We start from the raw sequence: 6184 nt of genomic DNA on the forward strand, positions 1-6184 counted from the left end.
AAAAAAAAAAAAAAAAAAAAGAAGGGCCAGAGAATGGGAGACTCTTAACAAAGAGTTTCTTTTGCTGTCCAGCTAAGCTTTCTGGATTGGGGCAGTTATAGATAATGATAAGAATCATGAATATGAGATAACTCTAAAGTGCTCCTAGTGTGGCCCACATGTCCACGGTAGGAGATGTTTTAGGGTAGCTCCAGTTATATTAGGAAGAAGCTGCTGAGCCACCTAGGAACAAATCTGGGCATATGGTGTGAGTGAGACATGGGGACCACTGGTAAAGGAAGACATAATTGTCAGGGGTACTGCTCATGCCAAGCATGGCTGTGGCAGGACAGCAATAACCTTGGCGGCTGAGGAAGAAAAATGCTGAGGAGGAACCATTGATCTCTCTCAGCTCTTGTCTGCCGGGCATCTGACCACTTTAATGCAGACTGCCCTAGCCACCTTCAGCCTGACCATTAGGGAGTCTTCATCTAGAATTCTCAAAATCCTCCCAGCAGTGGTAACTCCAGTAACTCCAGGAGTTAACAGGATACACATCAGAACAAGATCAGTTTTCTGGATGTTAATCTGATTTCCTTCACCTTGATCTGATCTGAGTCACAGACTATAGCAATTGCTTTAAATTTAACTGTTGGATCTAAAAAATTGTTTAAGGTTGGGCGTGGTGGGTCATGCCTATAATCCCAGCACTTTGGGAGGCTGAGGCAGGTGAATCACTTGAGGCCAGGTGTCCAAGACCAGCCTGGCAAACATGGTGAAAACTTGTCACTATTAAAAATACAAAAACTGGCTGGCAGCGGTGGTGCGCACCTATAATCTCAGCCTCTTAGGAGGCTGAGGTACAAGAATCTTGGCACTTGAACTTGGGAGCCAGAGGTTGTGGGAGTTGAGATCATACCACTGCACTCCAACCTGGGCTATAGAGCAAGACTCTGTCTCAAAACATATATATATGTATGTATGTATGTGTGTATATATATGTTTGTTTAATTAAAGCATCTAATGGTGGGGTGGCCTGTATTTGGAAAAGAGTTCTTAACTGGCTGTGAAAGAAAAAAAAAAAAAAAGGTCAGGTGGGGCGTGGTTGCTCATGCCAGTAATCACAGCACTTTGGGAGGCTGACATGGGCCTCAGGTCAGGAGTTTAAAACCAGCCTGACCAACATGGCAAAACCCCATCTCTACTAATAATACAAAAATTAGTCAGGTATGGTGGTGTATACCTGTAATCTCAGCTTTTCTGGAGGCTGAGGCAGGAGAATTACTTGCATGTGGGAGGTGGAGGTTGCAGTGAGCCAAGATTGTGCAACTACATTCTAGCCTGAGTGACAGAGAGACTCCCTCTCAAAGAAAAAAATAAATTTAAAAAAAGGGAAGTGGAAGTAAACTGTTCTGTGATATGTCCTGATGACCTTGCATGTGTCCATATAGGCCACATAGACAGGGCTTAACCTCAGTTATTCTAAATCTTGGTAAACTGCCCCATGATCCTCCCAGAACATGAGAAAGTGAGAGGCTTGTGAGGAGCTACTGCAAGGCCATTTCTCACCCATCTCCCTGTCTTCCTCAGAGGTTATGGTGAGATAGAAGGGTTTCTTTTTTTTTTTTTTTGAGATGGAGTTTCGATTTTGTTGCCCAGGCTGGAGTGCAATGGAGCGATCTTGGCTCACCACAACCTCTGTCTCCCAGGTACAAGCGATTCTCCTGCCTCAGCTTCCCAAGTAGCTGTGATTACAGGCATGCGCCACCACACCTGGCTAATTTTGTATTTTTTTTTTAAGTAGAGACAGGGATTTCTCCGTGTTGATCAGGCTGGTCTTGAACTCTCAATCTCAGGTGATCTGCCCGCCTCAGCCTCCCTGTAAGATCTTTTCAGCTGACTGACATGCCATGGATACCATGTTAACCTCTGTGACCTGCACGGACACTCCAGATGAGTTCCTAGAATATCTAAAGTAACTGGAAGACTGAAGAAATGATCATCCCCTGTGGCACCTACTTAACTTTGAGACATTCTCTATTGTTCCTTATTCCCACACTAATTGATAAGGTCATTGGACTTTGTAACTGACCTTGGTCTACCTCCTGACTCCCCACCCTACGACCCCCTCTCAGCTTGCAAACCTATGACACCATCCCAGCTTACAAAAAACCACCCTAAAGTAACTTCTGTAACTTTCCACTGCCCACCCCAAACCTATAAAACCAACTTCTATCCCACCGCCCTTCACTGACACCCTTTTCTGCCTCAGCCCACCTGCACCAAGGTGAATAAACAGCCATGTTGCTCACACAAAGCCTGCTTGGGGTGGGTCTCTTCATTCATAGCGTGCATTTTAACACTCCCAAAGTGCTGGGATTACAGTCGTGAGCCACCGCGCCCCGGCTTCTTCTTCTTTTTTTTTTTTTGAGATGGTGTCTAACTCTGTTGCCAGGCTAGAGTGCAGTGGCACAATCTTGGCTCACTGCAGCCTCTGCTTCCCGGGTTCAAGTGACTCTCCTGCCTCAGACTCCCAAGCAGCTGGGATTACAGGCACTTGCCACCACGCCCAGCTAATTTTTGTATTTTTAGTGGAGTCGGGGTTTCACTGTATTGGTCAGGCTGGTCTCGAACTCCTGACCTCATGATCTGCCCGCCTTGGCCTCCCAAAGGGCTGGGATTACAAGCATGAGCCACCGTGCCTGTCGCTACAGAATGTTCTTAAACAATGTTTTGTTTTTTGCTGCACCAATAAGAGACTTCACAATGGAAGGTAGTCCTCACTCTGTGCTAAGTCTGTGGCTGTGCAACTTTTCACAGGGATCTATACATCTGTTCAACACATCAACTCCAGCCACACTCGAGTTCATAGGGTTTGGGTATTTCTGCATTGCAGCTATTGTAACGGTTTCTCATGGGTGATCAAAGAGATGCTCCAAAGTTCAAATCTTAATGGTGCCAGCAGCCTATGCAACGTTTAGGCAGTGCTAAGGAACAATTAGGCAAAGAGGCTACACCTGTCCCCACCCATCCCCCAGCATCTCATCAAACTACTCAGTGTGAAATTGGCTCTGCAGAAACAGAGCTCCCATCACCCATGTTGCATTATCATTTGGCCTCTTTTATTTTGGTGTTGTCTGGTGGGACAATGGACACAGGGAAATGGCACCTTTGCCAATCTTGCTATTGCTGTCTTTTCCAAACTGCCTAACTCTAAAAAGGGCTTGTTGTTTATTTACCAACTAAATCTCTCAGCTTTGCTTGACAGCATTGATACGCTTTGGCTGTGTCCCCACCCAAATCTCATCTTAAATTTTAACTCTTCTGACATGTCATGGGAGGAACCCAATAGGATGTGATTGAATTATGAGTTGGGGATTTCCAGCGCTGTTCTTGTGATAGTGAGTGAGTCATGAGATCTGATGGTTTTGTTTACTATTATTATTATTATTATTTTGAGAAGGAGTCTCACTCTTTCACCCAGGCTGGAGTGCAATGGTGCGATCTCGGCTCACTGAAACCTCTGCCTCCCAGATTCAAGCGATTCTCCCGCCTCAGTCTGCTGAGTAGCTGGGATTACAGGCACCTGCCACCACACCCAGCTAATTTTTGTATTTTTAGACATGGGGTTTCACCATGTTGGTCAGGCTGGTCTCAAATTCCTGACCTCGTGATCTGCCCACCTTGGCCTCCCAAAGTGCTGGGATTACAGGCGTGAGCCACTGCGCCCGGCTGTGATCTGATTGTTTTAAAAACGAGAGTTTTCCTGCACAAGCTCTTTTTTGCGGGCAACCATCCACGTGAGATGTGACTTGTTCCTCCTTGCCTTCCACCATGACTGTGAGGCTTCCTCAGCCATGTGGAACTGTAAGTCCATTAAACCTCTTTTTCTTCTCAGTCTTAGGTATGTCTTTGTCAGCATCGTGAAAATGGACTAATACATTAAATTGGTATTATCAGAGTGGGATGCTGCTGTAGATAACCAAAAATGTGGATGCAACTTTGGAACTGGGTAACAGGCAGAGGTTGGAACAGTTTGGAGGGCTCAGAAGACTGGAAAATTTGGGAAAGTTTGGCATACCCTAGAGACTTGTTGAATGGCTTTGACCAAAATGCTGATAGTGTTATGGACAATAAAGTCCAGGCTGAGGTGGTCTCAGATGGAAATGAGGAACTTGTTGGGAACTAGAGCAAAGGTGACTCTTGTTATGTTTTAGCAAAGAGACTGGCAGCAGTTTGCCTCTGCCCTAGACCTCACTTGTGGTTGGGAGTTCAAGACCAGCCTGACCAACATGGAGAAAACCCATCTCTACTAAAAATACAAAAAAGAAATAGCCAGCATGGTGGCACATACCCGTGATCCTAGCTACTTGGGAGGCTGAGACAGGAGAATCGCTTGAACCCGGGAGGCAAGGTTGTGGTGAACTAAGATCGCACCATTGCACTCCGGCCTGGGCAACAAGAGTGAAACTCCATCTCAAAATAAATAAATAATACAAAAAATTAGCCAGGCGTTGTGGTACATGTTTATAATCCCAGCTACTCAGGAAGCTGAGGCAGGAGAAGCATTTGAACCCAGGAAGCGGAGGTTTTGGTGAGCTGAGATCACACCATTGCCCTCCAGCCTGGGCAACAAGAGGGAAACTTGGTTTCAAAAAATAAAATAAATAAGAAAAGGAAATCTCATTTTCTGAGGAGAAATCCAAGCCAGATGCAGAAATTTACATGAGTAATGAGGAGCCGAATGTTAACCCCAAAGACAATCAAGAAAATGTCTCCAGGGCATGTCAGAGGTCTTCATGGCAGCCCCTCACATCACGGGTCCAGAGGCCTAAGAGGAGAAAGTGGTTTTGTGGGCGGGGCCCAAGGTCCCTTCGCTGTGTGCAGCCTAGGGACTTGCTGCCCTGCATCCTAGATACTCCAGCCTTGACTGAAAGGGGTCAGGGTACAGCTCAGGCTGTTGCTTCAGAGGGTGGAAGCTCCAAGCCTTGGCAGCTTCCACATGGTGTTTAGCCTGCAGGTGCACAGAAGTCAAGAATTGAGGTTTGGGAACCTCAGGAAGTCAGACTATCTCTGTTATAGAAAATATGACTCTACGTCTAGAAAACCCCATAGGCTGTGTCCCAAAGCTCCTAAATCTGAGAAATAACTTCAGCAAAGTTTCAGAATACAAAATCAGTATACAAAAATCAGTATTGAGCAGGAACAGTGGCTCATGGCCCTTAATCCCAGAACTTTGGGAGGCCCAGCCTGGGATATCACTTGAGTCCAGGAGTTCAAGACCCACTGGACCAATATGGCCAAACCCCATCTCTACTAAAAATACAAAATGGGCATGGGGCACACTGCAACCTCTGCCTCCCAGGTGCAAGCAATACTTGTGCTCTGCCTCCCAAGTAGTCCCAGCTACTTGGGAGGCAGAGCACAAGTATTGCTTGCACCTGGGAGGCAGAGGTTACAGTGAGCTGAGATCATGCCACTGCACTCCAGCCTGGGTAACAGAGCAAGATGTCTTTAAAAAAAAAAAAAAAAGTGTTTCAGTCAGCCTGGGCAGCATAGTGAAATCCTGTCTCTATTAAAAAACAAAACAAAACAAAACAAAAAAACAAATATAATTAAAACAGAAAATTGACAAATGGGACCTAATTAAACTAAAGAGCTTCTGAACAGTAAAGGAAACTATCAACAGAGTAAAAAGACAACCTACAGAATGGGAGAAACTATGCATCCAACAAAGGTCTAATATTGAGAATCTATAAGGACCTTAAATTAAAAAGCAAAAAACCAACCCCATTAAAAAGTGAGCAAAGGACATGGACAGATGCTTTTCAAAAGAAGACAGACACCTGGCCAACAAGAAAAAATGTTCAACTTTACTAATCATTAGAGAAATACAAATCAGGCCAGGTTCGGTGGCTCACGCCTATAATCCCAGCACTTTGGGAGGCCGAGGTGGGCAGATCATGAAATTGGGAGTTCCAGATTATTCTGGCTAACATGGTAAAATCCCATTTCTACTAAAAATACAAAAAATTAGTTCGGCATGGTGGCTTAAGCCTATAATCCCAGCTACTCAGGAGGCTGAGGCAGGAGAATCACTTAAACCCAGGAGGCAGAGGTTGCAGTGAGCTGAGATCAAACCACTGCACTGCAGCATAGGTGACAGAGAAAGACCCCATCTAAAAAAAAGAAAAAATACAGCCAA

Source organism: Cebus imitator, unplaced genomic scaffold (genome assembly GCF_001604975.1).
Source record: "Cebus imitator isolate Cc_AM_T3 unplaced genomic scaffold, Cebus_imitator-1.0 Scaffold364, whole genome shotgun sequence".
Taxonomy (NCBI): Eukaryota; Metazoa; Chordata; class Mammalia; order Primates; family Cebidae; genus Cebus; species Cebus imitator.